Below are 16,035 nucleotides of genomic sequence, written 5' to 3' on the forward strand. Positions count from 1 at the left end.
CGCGAGCGCAACAGTCCATGTTTACATAGAAAAAACTATGGAAAACAGCATAATCGAATAAAAAACCTGTGAATAAGTACTACTGTATGTCTGATATTTCATGAGTGCATCAGGGTGACAGGCTGAAAACTACTGTTCATTGTTTTTACAGAGCATTTATAGTTAATAATAGCACTCTAGGTGTTATACCTTCAGTCATTTTGAATTTGAATTACTTGAGAATTTTTTAAGCATTTTTCTTGTATTATTTCTGAACATATAATATGCATAAGAAAAGTTTGTACAATATGTAGTTGTAGTTCATGCATCTTTTCTGCAAAGATATTTAGTGATTTGTTTAACATTTACATCATGATGACAACTTCATGTGTGTGGTGCACTTAGAATAGAATTTTCTTTAACTAGAGCTTTAATAAAAAAAAGTTGCTTGAATCATGTTGTAGTTATATTTTCAAGTTGACTAGTTAAAATTGTACAAAATCGAGAATTGGTCAAATATTCAATGAAAATCAATTTTTTTTTTTTTTTGCCACATGGTCCAGCCTAGAAACAAATAAAAAAACCTTCCAATTTTTAATTTCTTTAATTTTTCAATCTCTAATTGTCTGTTCTGAACTAAATGATTTTTATTTCTACTATTAAAAATGGCCTCAGCTTAACACCTGTAATACTGTCTATATCCCCCTATCCCCAGGGGACATATATTACACCTATATTATATGGCCTAAGGTAAACAGCAAACAAATGCATGCGCAGCCACACACAGAAACACAGAGCTGAAGGTGTTTATATGCTACACAGCCTTGCTTGGGAGGGTTACATTGTACTATGGTTTCTTTAGAACAGGGGTCTTAAAACTTGGTCCTGGAGGGCTGGTGTCCTGCAGAATTCAGCTCCAACCCTTATCAAACACACCTGAAACAGCTAATCTAAGCGTACTAGAAACTTTCAGGTAGGTGTGTTGAGGCAAGTTGGAGCTAAACTCTGCAGGACACCGGCCTTCTAGGACTGAGTTTGGACACCCTGCTTTAGAACAAGTAACAAGTTCAAGAATGGGAACATGTAGATTTATTTTTTAGACTTATATTGCTTGTTCTTTGTAATATTTTCCATTGGCAGCCCAGAATGTGATTGTTACACTTTAATAAAAATGCTGAAAATGTGAAGTTGCACTTCAGTTTGTGAGTTAAGTATGTGGTTTTGAAGAAGATGCTTTTATTTTCTTTCTCCGTTTTGACTGTCTCATTTGGACTTGGACTTGACTTGAACTTGAACCTCTTTGGACTCGGTCTTGACTCTGACTCGATAGTCCTGGTCTTGGACTCGACAAAGGTGGACTTGACTACAGCCCTAAGAAATGTTTGATTAATGTGGCTCTTTTTAATAAATCATTCAAACTGAATCAGTCCAAATCAAACACAGGAGTCATTTGTCTGAATCAAAGATTGTATCAGTCAGACAACTCACTTCCTCATTAAACTGGTATGAATGAAAATGATTCATCATTGCTTTCAATGCAGTATCAATCATCAATGTAAAAATGCTAATTAAAAAGTTTGCAAGCATTAAATCTGATTTCTAGTCTAATTACTGATTAGTTGTTTATATGAAGTCAAGACATTTATTTATACAGAGCTTTATACAATACAGACTATTAAACAAAAAAACAACGTAAAATTAATCAGCTATGAAATGAATTCAGCTCAGTTTAGTGTTTCAGTTCAATTTAACAGCGTTGATTTTGCAAAGTTAGTGTCATTATCCAGCTATAAATTCAGTTCAATCTTTATTCTCATCTGAATAACTGATAATATAACTAAATATAATAGTCTTGTCACGTTCCGTCTCAGGACATAGGAGCGAGGAGACACGGAGATATCCAAACCAGGTTTTTATTGTAATTCCAACTGTGCAGAACATGGAGCTTGGAGGATTGGCGAACAATACAGGACAAGGGAGACAGGGAGACACAGGGCTTAAGAACACAGGAAAATTAACGAGGAAGAACAGAAACAGGTGCGGGGCAATCAAACACAGGGCTAGGGACTAATCAACTAATGAGCAGGGAACGAGGACAGGAACAGAAAGGCCAAATATGGACACGAGACTTTTAAACTCAAGGTGACAACATCTGGTTAAAGCGTTTTAGATTTTAGTCCTAATAAATAACAAACTGTAAAAATAAATGTACATTTTTACAAATTCAAAACACAAAATATGTTGGAAAAAAATCCTGTTGTTAGGCCCACATTCTTAAAGGGGTGGAACCGCCACTACAAATCCAAAATCCTGTAGGAAACACTGCCGTAAAGACAAATCTATACAGCTCATTGTCTTTTATTGTGTTTCCAATAGATTAAGTCAGGAAATCCCTACTTACTCCATTGAGAAAGCCCTGCCCAAAGAGGCGTATGCACACTGTGCCACCTCCACTTAGCAGCCCTGAGTCAAGCCCGTGGGCAAAGCCTCAACTAATCAGCTGGTGGGCCTGAATTATGCAGCAGATCCGGAAGACACTCGAAAACAAAGTGCTTCATGTTAAATGTATTTCTCTTGATTTGTGATGAATTGCTTGGCATGAGCGGCTGATAGAGGTTTTATTGATGATACTTGTGAGGCCTGAGGTCTCAGAGGCATGAATGACTCATAGTGTTGTGCAAGAAACATGGGAGCATCTCCTTCGGAAGTGCGTTATATGTGTGCTGTTTATCTCTGCCTTAACAGCGTTCTTCACACCAACAGATCCAGACTAAGGGGTGAAATCTTTTCGTTATCACAACTGTACTTGAGAACTCAATGATCAAGCAGTAAAAACAGTAATTGTGTGGCTTAAAGCGATAGTTCACACCCTGCACAAAAAAACACTGATGAACGCAGGGATGGAACTGCAGGTTGCCGCAGGAGGTTCTGAAAACTTTGCATTCACTCTGCCATGTAACTGTATAAGAGGCCCAACTATTGCTGCAGAAAACATCCCCCAAACCAAAATCACAGATTTGGAACAACTAGCTTCTCTTGCTATTGGCCTTCATCTGGACAACCTGCTGTCGGAGGGTTTCAGTCACTTTAGAACGGCTCACCATCTTGCAAAGTCAGTGAAAAGTAAAGTCTGTCTGAATCAAAGATTGTAAAAATTATTCATCATTGCTTTCAAAAAGAACCCATAAAACAATATCAGTCATCAATGTTAAAATGCGAATTAAAAGGTTTGTGACCCTTAAATATAATTTCTAGTCTAATTACTGATTAGTTATTTGCAGAGTCAGTGAAAACTAGAAAGTCAGGCTGCCTGTTAAATATTTGTCAGATAATTAAGGAAATTAACACAAGGTTCCAGATTAACACCAATAACTTGGAGGTCAAAAGTCAAATCAAAGGTTTGAAATGACAAGAGGATGATTAAATTACGTAAATTTTTATTTTGGGTGAATTATTCAATTTTTTTAACCTTCAGAGCATTCAGGGACGACCAAAAAGTTTCACAATTTTCTCTACGGTATGAGTGCAAAATGTCCCTTGTCAACTCAAAGTACTTAAGCAGATAAAATGAATCAAAACACCCACGTTATTGGTGATATTGTTCTTTTTTTAACCACAAAGTGGAAAATCCCAGCACACAACTTGTTGGGATTTTCATCTTTGCGGTTAAAACAAGAACAATGCTGCCAAGGACATTCTGTGCTTAGTGACTTCTTTTTGGGTGAATATTTTCACTTTAAATTACATTTATTAATTTATTTACTATTTAGGGGAAAAATTCCAAAAAAGTGAAATTATCTGCATGCCATGAACACAAAATGCCCCCTTTCTTACCTAAAGAAGATTGAAAAGATAAAAGAATATAAAATTGCCCCAAACACAACATACTCCACTCTGCACCTCTGTCTGCATTTACATTTAAAGGTAAAATGCAAATGTTTACAATAGACAAAAAGAAAGTGCTTTTGTCTAGGTGCATTCTTGAATTTGAAGGCAAAAAAAGTAAGCATCTGTCATTAGAACAGAATGATTTAGCATTCTTTACAAATACAAATTAACACAGTAAATTACATTTTACAATTACAGTAAAAGTACATTTGTTTTTTTCAATACAATGGCGTCTGAGAATTCAAAATGAAATTGAAACCTGGAAAAGACAGAATGTATTAAGATTCTGAAACATTTTAAATTTTGTAATGAATAAATTAATAAGAAATATTTAAAATTCTCACTATATAATCTAATTAAAAAATCAAATCTGTGACATTGACCATGACAACGCAATTGTACAAAAGGTCTGATGTTCTTCCACTAGACTAGAGCACAAATTGCTCTTTGGATTAATCTAAGTCGCCCCGGAGAACATGATCATCAGATTCTACACAAAATTTATGCAGTTAAATTTATGCAGCTCGAGTGCTGCTGTCATAGACTTTCTTAACTGATTTAATCTTTCACTCAAATTGTTCTGCTGGTAATTCAATTTGTAATGACAACAAAGATGTGGCATTGGAAAAATGTAAAACAGACACATTGCTTCAAGTTTCAGACTTTCCTTGTAAACTGGTGTTACAAACAATAAGCATTCATTTGCTATTGATTCTTATAAAGGTTACATTTTAAAAAATGTATTTTAATATTGCATTGTAAACCACTATTTAAGCACAAGTACACCCTCAACTAGAGCTGGAGCACAAGCGCTACTTCTGGCTTTATCATTATGATAAATTACTCAGCAGCATGTCTCTCAGCAGCTCTACTGAAATCAGTGTGGTGTCCTGTTGGTCTGTTCCATCTGTCTCCTCGAGAAGAACATTAACCTGTCCTATTTCAGACACACTAGTTGATTTACAAACACTTCAAGAAGAGCAAACATGCTGTGTGGGGTTTTAGTCCAGCAGAAATACTCAAATTATTTGAGGTTTGCAGTATAACCTAAATATTGTTTTATGGTACAAGAATTATTGTTATTTTTATGTAAATTCGACCATGTTTTATATATTACATAATCATGTTCCAATTCATATATCTGATAATCCAGTGAACTGCAGTAAATACTTTCCAAATGAAAGGTTATTTTGAACTTCATGGACACAGACTAAATCAAACCAAAGATAGGATTATTCATAATAAACAAATGTAAGTCATTCAAGGCATCCAGTTTCACATTATGTAACAATTAAAAACAGTATTATTATTACTTTTTAACTCTTTACATTTAATAAAAGTACATTTAATGAAACCTATTAAGTAAAAAGACAAGATAATTTTGTTAATTTAAAAATCTGGTACTCAGTCTGTTACTCATCTGTTAATATATTTATTTCATCCACACACAATACTTTTTGAGAAGCCTTAAATGTACATTGCAACATCATGAACCAACCATCACAATATCATAAACAGATTGTGATTGAAGTGCGTGGAATATGATGAACACTCCATATTCAGAGGCATGGAAGTGATTGTAAGTCTCAGAGTTATGAATGCCCAAATAAATAAATCAATGTACAGTCCTGAAGTATCGATACAGCATCATGACTCATGAGTAAAAATATTGCAATTTGCACAGCCCTACATATAAAACACCAAATGGAAACTTTCAAAAATGTGCTGAAAAACTCCAGATATTCATGTCTTAAAGCAGTTGTGTGTTGCTCAGCAATTCTGAACAAACTGCATTTACATTGGACATGAACAGAGCATCGTGACGTGTTGAAATTTCAGCCCTTAGAATCAACAAAGCTGTCTACATTGAATGTGCGACACTGAAGTGTATTCCAGCCTGATTTCGCCCTCCAGCATGAGACTGCACAGATGTGCTCTATTCCTCATGAGACGCTGTAGAGCTCCATCTGAGCGCCTGCCAAACCATGGTGCTTCAGCCTCCAAGAGCCAGTGCCAGACAAACGGAGCACTCTCACATTTTCAAATGTACTGCCATTAGTCTTGGCGCTCAATGTAGAATACTGTAAAACAGCTCTTTAGTGAACTGTGAAGATAACTCCTAATTTTTCAGATGGTGTGCCAGTAGACATGGAAGGTTTAATTTTGGCAAAAATCAGTTATATGAGATGAGAAAAAGGGTGTGCTTTGGAAAATATCATATCACTCAAATACTTCACGTACTTGACCTTCAAATTTGACATTTTCTATGCAGTGCTTGCTGAGATGGAAGAGTTAATGGTTCTGACAAAACGTGGGAGGATTCCTTGTTAATACACTCCATGAAGTCTAGTGTTGTGAGAGTTTTCCGATTGAATGTATTCTGAACGCACTAGCATTGCTTCCTGTGCCTTAACCGCTTCCGACCCCCATCCACTCTAGGGCCCCTCCCTTCCTTGTAAATCTCTCAACAGTAATTCAGACTGTTTGAAAACCACATGCCCTCCCTTTCTTCATCTGACGTGATGGTGCCAAACACTGACTCATTAGAGCTGAGGGGAAAGACAACAATATCAGAGTCGGGGAAAACCGTCTTCTTCGACTGACAACAAACGGATGTTTGCTCGAGATTTCTTGTCAACTTCTTTGATCTATAAGATCAGACACTGTGAATGGCTACTGGTAGTCGTGCATGTCTGAAAGAAGAGAATATTTTAGAGATGTCACGCTGGATTCAGCGTGAGCAGGACTGTGTAAGAGCAGCAGAAATCTTTCTTCTGGCAAGAACGCAAACAGGGCAGTTCAGTCCCAGGAGACCCTCAGAGGCCCAGCAGGAAAATTCTGCTCACACAGAAGACTTCTTGTGTCAGCTCTGAGACTGAGGGCCTGACCTAATAAAACTACTGCCTTGCAGAAATACAATGACAACAGCAGACTGCACAACCTTGACTTTATACTTGTACTCAAACTATTTTTAAGACAAATTCTCTGAATATTACAGCATGTTAGAGGTCGGATCAATACCAGCATTTTGGCTTCAGTACAATACAAAGGTCTTGTACTTCGGTAGTGATATTAAATCGATACTGTAGGCAACTGTCTCAAATTGCATAAAACCCTGCCATAGCAAAAATGTATGTGTGATTTTCATACATTACAATACAAATAGGCTAATGGGCCTTTTTTTTTTTTCTTTCTTGATGTTTTTTTTTTTTGCATGACTTGAGTGTCACTGGAGCAACAGGACACGTTTTTTCTCCTAAATTTAAATAAATCAAAATAAAAAATGCTTAAATTTTAAAAGCAGTTTGGTTTTTAACTCTTGCTTTAAAACAGCAGAAACATGCCTAATGAAGTCAGTATCTTCTAAATAGCAGGTTGTTTTTCTTACTGCATGATTCATTCAAGCATGTATTTTATTTTTGTACATTTTTACCTCATAACGTTTCATTAAAATGTTGCAACTCGACCTTCTAGTGAAACAACAGACTTCTCCATTAATTTATGCTGGAATTTTCAATAATTTAGTCCACTTAAACCCCCCGCCTTCCTTACAATCGACAATCTTCCTGCATCCAATCAATATCCAATGGCCTGAACCAATTCCCAGTCCTACTTTTTTATTAATTAATTAATTAATTTATTTATTTGAGAATTTCACTCAGATGTTATTCACTCACTCCAAAATTTACTCACCCTCAAGTCATTACGTTCTTCTTTTTGTGCAACACAAACAAATTAGAATTTTTTGTCTGTACGATGAAATTAAATGGCTTTAAATGTTGTACTAACATTTTTCAGAATATTTCACTTCTACAACCATTTTAGGTTAGGCTTTTCCTAGCTGTTTCTCCGAACAATGGCAGAAATTGGTGCAGTTATAGTGGAACCGAAACTGCAAATTTCACCTTAATAATAATAATCAGGGATTAGTGTATCTGTTAAAAACAGCACTGATATTAATATCCAATGATTCCTCAATTAGAAATCCACATCATACAAACATCAGCAAAATAGCACTTTTTTTAATGATATTTATTGAGAAAATGCACGAGAGGTGAATCTGGACACCAAAGGTCCAACTAATTTATGCGATGTAGGGCGGCTAATTATCACATTGTGATAACACATTTCCTCATGTGCAAAGCAATGACAGTGAGCCAAACTTTAGCTATTTATTTTCTGTGTAGGCGTCTTTGTTTAGCAAGGCTTGTGTCTGATTCTTTCACACAAATAAAGTGCATGTAGTGAGAGCACCAGTAAAAGGTTTCCATTTTGTTGTTGAAATGGAAAGATGCTGGAAAACAAAGGCAAAATGGGCTCACGTTTCAGTGGTACTCTGGAAAAAATTTCACCTCCCTGAAATATTGTCTAATGTACGATAATTCACGATGAGCACAGAGTGAATTAGCCATTAATGAAGCCCAGATAAGAGCTTTAACCTACGTTCCCATACACCCTCTGCAAATAACAGGCACACTCTGATGCTCTAAACTCGGTAAAAGCGACATACTATAACATATAGTAATTTGAAGCACTCGTGATGACAGAATATTAAATTCCACTCTTATTGCACTTACAAACTCCAGTGCATCCAGGGAAGCTCCGAGAAGCAGAGAAAGACAAAAGCAATTCATCTTTTCAATTAGCGTCCATTTGAAAACACCCGATCGCAGCTCGAATTGAATAAAGCTCCACTTTAGACTGCAGTCTTCTGCAGAAGAATAGCCTCGTATCTTCAACAGGATGTGTTTAATGAGGCTTTTCAGATCACACAGGGACCGTAACCTATATCTCCATTCCACAGGCTGCTGGGGTGCAGATGCATTTTGATCCATTTCACTTTTAAGGCCAATCATTTTTTTAGACCGCAGACATCTTGACCCTTTAATTACAGGTAAGAACAGCAGGGGAACATTGGAGGAACATGTTGAAGCTCTTTGTAATCTTTAATATTAATAAGGCTCAAGAGCCAATTAGTGACGACTTCTGATCTTGACAACTCACCCGTCTCTGCACACTGGCTCAAGTCTTTTGATTTTCTGACCCTTTAATGCATTTTATTCACAAGACTTATTTGACCAGAAAACCAGTCCAGCAGAAAGACTTGCCCGCTCTATGACTGCCAGGTTTTATAATAGTTTCAAATGAGGTTTGGAAAAAAAAAAAACCTTAAAGGTGCACTTAGTCATTTTGTTTAATGCAGCACGACACATAAACTCAATTTTTTACTTTGTAGAAATGTGCTATTTGCAGTGATGATTAATTTGAAAGTGTGCAGAGTTACTGAGGTAAAGTAAATATTCAGCAGGTTATGTGATCTTGTGGGACCACAATGTTTCACCATGTCTCCATGAGGCAACCCACTCCATGTAAAATAAAACAGCTTTTATTAGGCTTCTGATATGACTGGAGGTTCATATTCTCATAAGTATACGATTCTTTATCTGTTAAGCTTCATGAGAAAATGATAGAATATAGTGGTGTGGGTACACAGCATAAATAGTGCAGAATTCTTGCAGGATTATAAAATATATGAAAAATTGTAGTATTGCCATGACTCCGACATCAACCATGACTGCATTATTTAAAATGTTTTGAACTCATTTTTCTATTTCAATTCTGTAAAGGAAAAAGAGTTCATTGTTGAAATTGCCCTCTTTCATCAACACAAAGACAGCAATTAAAGGTGGGGTATGCATAAAGGTATGCATTTTTCGAAAATGCTTTAGAAAACGAGTCGGGGCTGAGTACAAAAACAAACTTGTAGCCAATCAGCAGTACTCATGATGCAGAGGAGAGAACGCTCATCAGTGCACATGATGGACATTAGCCGAGCCGAGCTACAACAGGAAGACAGAGATGGCGGATAAAAAACAAAAGAGGAAAACGTCTTGCGGAACAAAAGAAGGCTTACACCGTGTCTACACTGGACGTGACAAGTGACCGTTGAAAATCATATGAATCAATATTAGTGCTGGGCAGTATACCGGTTCAAACTCAATACCGGTGTTTATTTTTCTTATGATATGAATTTTTAAAATACCGCAAATACCGGTGTCATTTAAATAACGTTCAGAAAGCGACACTGTTAGAGAGGGGTCTCTTTTCACTATTGCATTGTGGCGAGGACACAGCTGTATGTGTTACTAAGCGTGAAAGTTCTGAAACTGAACCTGTAGAACTAGTAGAACGTGATGACACAGAAGAACTCATCCACAATGTCCACTGTGCGCTGCCATCATCTCCCGCGTCTCTCACACGAGCGCGACTTTAGCACTATATTTACCAACTTTCAGACCCTTTTAGCTGCTTTTTTCCATAGAATATACAAACTGACAAACCTAGTGAATTTTCTGGATAAATCTTATGGTTCAGTTGGAAGATGTCGCCAGTGCTCTCCCGGCGCAGTGCAGTGAGCGGCAGAGAAGAAGCAGTGCATTCAGCTGGCCGTAGCAGCAGACTCACCAATAAACCAGCGTTTCCAAGCACCTGTCACTTACTGACAGTTTGGAATTATAAATATGAGCATAGTTCAGACGCAGGCAGTGCGCTGCATGAGACAAAAAAGTAATATAGCCAAAACCACCGCAAAGCTGCTCTTTAGTGTAACGTTAGATGCAAGTTGATTTTATCAGCCGATGTCGCGATTATAAATGAGAGTGACTCCTGGTTAACATGCAGGCTATTAATGGGTCGTATTTAGTCACTATTTAGTGTGGAATTTTTCTACAATATTCGCTCATCATGACAGTAAAATAGGGCATTCTAAGTCAATCCACTGCAGTTTTTCCTCTCTCAGTCAGTAGAAAATGTGGTTAACACCCAGTTATGCATGAAATAAATAAATACCGTCATACTGTATACCGTGAAACCGGTATAATTTAGAAAAATACCGTTATATAGATTTTTGGTCATACCACCCAGCACTAATCAATATGTAATAAATAAAACGCGGCAGCAGTTTACTGTCAAGGATTTGTCGTGTCGTGGCGCGGCATCCAGTGCAGACAGCATCACTGATTATAACGAGTTCAGTATTTTGTCGCACCGCTCGCGTCTGGTGTAGACACAGTGTTACGATAAGGCAAGAAGCAGAACCCGTGTAAATATCGGATCAGCTTTCCAGCGCTGGAGAGAACTCGAGGAGCGGGAAGGCCTGCGATCGGGCACCGAGGTTGCTTTGTTTCTTCTCGATAGGTGAGTAACATTGGTTTTGTTTTGTTCCACAGAACTAATCGTTGCCGTATGTGTGTGTGGGGCAGAGCTATCAAAATAGGGGTGAGACACTTTTGGGGTAGGGGCGTGTTTGTTTTGGTGATTTCAAATGTCAAGACTGGCTTCCAGAAATCGCTTACCCACCTTTAAATGACACCAAAGGAAAGGTGAGCTGAGCTATTGACATCGGCTGTCTACAATGCAGACTGTCTGAGCTGACATGATGAGACAATATGTCATTAAGTCAAGGCTTAAACACAAAGATATCAGATTTTGCTGAGGTGCATTCAACATGCAAGCACAAATTATTTTAAATAAGCATCATACGAATACCAGAAAACCAGACAAGTCTGAGACAGAATGGTGTCTTTCCATCTAGCTGTAACCTCACCCACCTGTTTAGGTTTAGAAATCACATCTTTAATGGATGAGGAAGGCAGACGGAGGCAACACCTGCCATGGCGCTTGAGCAACCACAACATCTGCTCTCAAAGCCCTATACAAACTCACACTATCCACAACAACACATTTCCTATACACAGCTGAGATCGTAGAGATGTTCCCATAAGTAAAGAATGAAAGAATCACAGAATCAGACTACTACCAGCCTCCTGATGTCTCTTATCAAACTCAGCTTATTTCACCTCACACTGTGACTATGGCAACAGCGTGTGTGGTTTCGTAAAGCGGTCCTGAGCTCTGGTGGAAAAATAAAGGTGTGTGTTTTCTTGTTAAAGGACACAGCTATGTACGGCCCCATACTGAGCAAGATACCCTGCACAGCTGCAGTTGTAATAGTTGCTACGTGAAACCAAAAATGTGGTTGTCCTCGTGAATTCTTTCTGAGCACTTTGGCCCAGTCATGTTCCTACAGTTTAGCTTAAAGTTATATTTGTAGATTGTATATTAGCATCATTTTTCACACTCACAGCCACTAACCTGAGAGCTGGACTGCACAGTGGGAAACTGAGAAGCTGTAGGAAGTACACAAGAGTTGAAGAAATGGAAAGTGCACCATAATGGTACCATAATACAATATTGATGGAAAAGGAAATTACTGCCACTAATGCATCCTTTAGGTTTGTCCAGACTGGGACATACCAAGCACAGAAATAGAAGGCTGAATGGATGATATGGAACCTTCATTTAGGTTATTTTTATGAGAAAGGACAATAGACATTGAGGATCTTATCCCCTTGCAACTGAGGTAGGACTTTAAAGCTCGCAGCTATATGAGCAGACCTCCTGAATCTTAAATTCCTAAATAAAACGTATTTATTTATAAAAAAAACAAAAAAAGTATTTAATTTGAATTATTACCATATTTAATGACATGCTGGAATGGTTTAAAATTGCTTGCGTGTGTAAACATGTAAAAATTATAAACTTTCACTCTATTATGGTTAAATGCGTGCCAAACCATGTGGCTTGCTCCGAACAGATCAAGGATCAACTATGATCCGTTCATCCAATATTAATGATCAAAACATGGAAATGGATAATATTTAAAGTATATAAAGTATAAAAAACATGGGCTGTTGATTAAATATAAATATTTGTAATTTTAGACCACAGTTATTGCCTAAAACTATGAAAAAAACTAAAATTCAATTTACATTATAACAATGTTATAAACACTTTAATTTGTAATTAAATGCAAATGCATCAATAACCTATTAGATAAAAGTCTTTAAATTAAGATAATGTAATGTCATTACATAAGATAATGTAAAGACATTACAAAGGGTGGTAATATATTGTTTGATTTATTTCCATATCATTGAATTTAATGCTACCTTTGAAATTATTTCTATTTTTTGTTTTTTGTTGTTAATTAATGTGAGCATATGCATTCTTGGATTATGTCTGCTATGTATTCAACTGATGTACATATAAAACCTCTTTAACACTTTCAATTTTACCACAATTTTTAAATATAATAATGTATTGTACTAAATAACACATTAGGTTGGTGTTATCGGCTCATGACACGGTGGCACTGATCATGAGGCAGGATTAACTGCTGTCATTCATAATTTGAGATGTTTTTGAACATATCGCAGCAAAATTCAACTGGAGTTCAAGCTACGCACAGGGCAATTTGACACCCTGTTCTCTCCAGTCATGTTTTGAAACACTGTCACAAGCTGCAGAAATTTACAAACACAATCACACTGACTCAGTGTAAATTTATGTCGTGTGCATCAATAAAATATTGGTATTTGATTATGCATTGAATTTCACGGCGGGATACAGTGTGACATAATCGTTTTAGAAATCTCTGCAGAAATCCTCTGTCTTGTGCAGATGTTGTGTTCGGTTTCCAAAACTGCAGTATATTGAAGTCTGGATGTTTGTGTGTCTTGGAGTACTGTTTATAGAAAGTGACAGATAAGGAGAGAGGGAGAGAGAAAAAGAGAGCATCCGCCTCATAGCTTCTACTCTCAATGGCTGTGAAGGGAGATAAAAGTCAGTCCACCCCCAATTTATCTTGCTGTGAAAATATTCACAAATTGGCCGCTGAAGCAGCCCGTTGTCTCTTTAAATCATGTGGTAGCACGAATAAGAAAAAAAAAATTACTTCACTGGCACACAGTTCTGGTTGGGACTAGTACATACATAAAAAACACATTTCACAATCTGTTACCATGGTGACAGGGAAATGACAAAAGAGTGTATTTCTAATGGATACAGTACATTCAGATGGTGTTCAGAATCAAACAGCCAGTAGTTCCACATTCATTTTTCTAATCAAACCATCATCTTCACTTCTAAGTAGCATGCCATTTCGATAAGCAGTTCGATAAGCTTGTAAGTTGTACATTAGAGTGCTTGTCATTTAATACATGTTGAAGTGCAAGTACTAAATTTCCTACTACAACTTTAATGAGCTATTTGCATCTAAAGAGATTAAGTCATCAATACAGAAAGACTCTGATACTGACACATGCATACTAAGATCTAACATTTAAATGGCAGAATAACTTTGACGTGTCTACAGCCTTGTGCATTTATACTTTAATATATTGCCATGAATTGCATAACTATTGTTTGTAAATGACAACCACCAACCCTCAAAATACATAGCCTATAGCAACCATTACGCAACTCTTAAACTAATACACTATTAGAAGAGTTTCATCTTATCAAAAAGGGAATGTTTTGTTATAACTACATGAATTCCTCAAATAGTTTCCTAAACGCAGCAGATAGTTATAGCGCTTTTCCACTGTATGGACTTGGTAATTACATGCTTGCAATCATGCATGGACATGTTTCCGGATTGAACGGCATGCATAAAATAGTGGAAAGCACAAGAAAAAACATTGGCATAGTTATCTACGACAGTTCCCCAAATCGAGGAAGTTTTTGACTTACCTTTTCAGCTGAAGTTACAAGAGGTTACACCAAACTGACCGCCACTTCCGGAGGATAAGAAAACTGCGAAATTCACAACTACGAAATGTATCCGTGCCGCATCTTGTCAACAGCACGTCGTATCAAGCAAATAATTAATAATAATAATAACAAACAAAAATATTTATGAGACCGTCTGCTCTTGTGAAGTTTACGTCACGTAACAGACCTCGAAGCAATAAAACTAGATACAATTAAATATTGTAACAAATAGCTATTATTCGACATGTAGATATAAAATGATTAAATGAAGTAATCAGTGCGGAGTCAAAAACGAGTCCTGAAGATGCTCTGCCCTCGAGCTCACTGTGCTGCTGGGCGCGTGGGTTCTGCGAGCGGTTCACATACGCAACTGAAAGTGGCCTTAGCCAATCAGCGGGGGAATTACCACGTACGTCACTTATAGAGGCGGGGCTACACCAGCATAGAGAGCACCTTTTCCGTGACGTCGCCGCATTCTTAGAGCTCATAGCTCTAAATAAATTTCACTAAATGTTTTAAGGACTCAAATTTGGTTACTTTAATGAATATAAGTGGTTATTTTTAATCGCATGCCAACATTTCCTTATTTATCTTTGCTTAAGCGTTTTCACTGGTCAGGAGCTTGACATCTTGAGTAGGCTATTTGGTGGTGGTGGATGTTGGTCAGTTTGAAGGTCAATCCAAAGCCACTTTATATAAAACAACTTTTTACATAGGGCATTATTTGGGGGATTTTCCTAGACTTTTGGTGCTTTTCAACACATTTTCAGATAGACCTTAAATGAGCAAAAGACTCTATCACAGTGATTTCCTACCATTCCATCGGTACCCTGGATGCTTAAAAGGATAGTTCACCCAAAAATACAAATTCTGACATTAATTACTCACCCTTATGCCGTTCCAAACCCGTAAGACATTCGTTCATCTCCAGAACACAAAGTCTTACGGGTTATTAATAATAGAATTTTAATTTTAGGCTGAACTGTCCTTCAATTCCAGTAAATACTTGGAAAGACTGAAATTTTGTCAAATATAATTAAATGAAATGGTAATGTAAAATATTAGATTAAAATATTGATCTATAATAATATTAGAATAATTAAAATTCTAATATATATTAATATAAAAAATAATTTATAATAAATTGCATTATGATAAACATATAGGCTAATAATAGTCAATAAATGAACATATTTACAATAAATCTTTCAGAAACTCAACACAAAGTTCTCCAAATAGTTGCTCTCAGAACTGTCAAAACCTGTTAGAAGACAAACATTCTCAGGTGTCTCATTAAAAGCATGAGTGAGAGTCTGTTTTTCAACCACAGCTTTGACTGTTTTTTGTTTTTAAATAAGAATCATTGTAATAATAGCCTTTTTAGGAATATTCATGAAGGCACTGAAGGTTTGGGGTCGATGGAGGGTCACTTGCTTATTCAATGCTCTTGTTGTGGGGCATCACAAGACAAAAATGTTGGGAAACTGCTATTACACATTATTAACACATCAAATGTTTGATATTACACTTAAATTTATGATACTGTAATAGTTT

The 16,035-nt window shown here is 36.7% G+C and overlaps 1 protein-coding gene across 1 annotated transcript in view; it reads right to left on the bottom strand.

Moving 5' to 3' along the window:
* LOC306887635 (oxysterol-binding protein-related protein 3-like) overlaps window positions 1–14,859 on the bottom strand; it is an 81,443-nt gene extending 66,584 nt beyond the window's left edge. Inside the window, exon 1 of the mRNA XM_079445533.1 lies at window positions 14,461–14,859. The gene's annotated coding sequence lies outside the window, so the exon portion shown is untranslated. The remainder of the gene's footprint in view (window positions 1–14,460) is intronic.
* Between the last annotated feature and the right edge of the window lie 1,176 nt (window positions 14,860–16,035).

The sequence above is a fragment of the Barbus barbus genome (genome assembly GCF_936440315.1).
Source record: "Barbus barbus genome assembly, chromosome: 21".
NCBI classification, from domain to species: domain Eukaryota; kingdom Metazoa; phylum Chordata; class Actinopteri; order Cypriniformes; family Cyprinidae; genus Barbus; species Barbus barbus.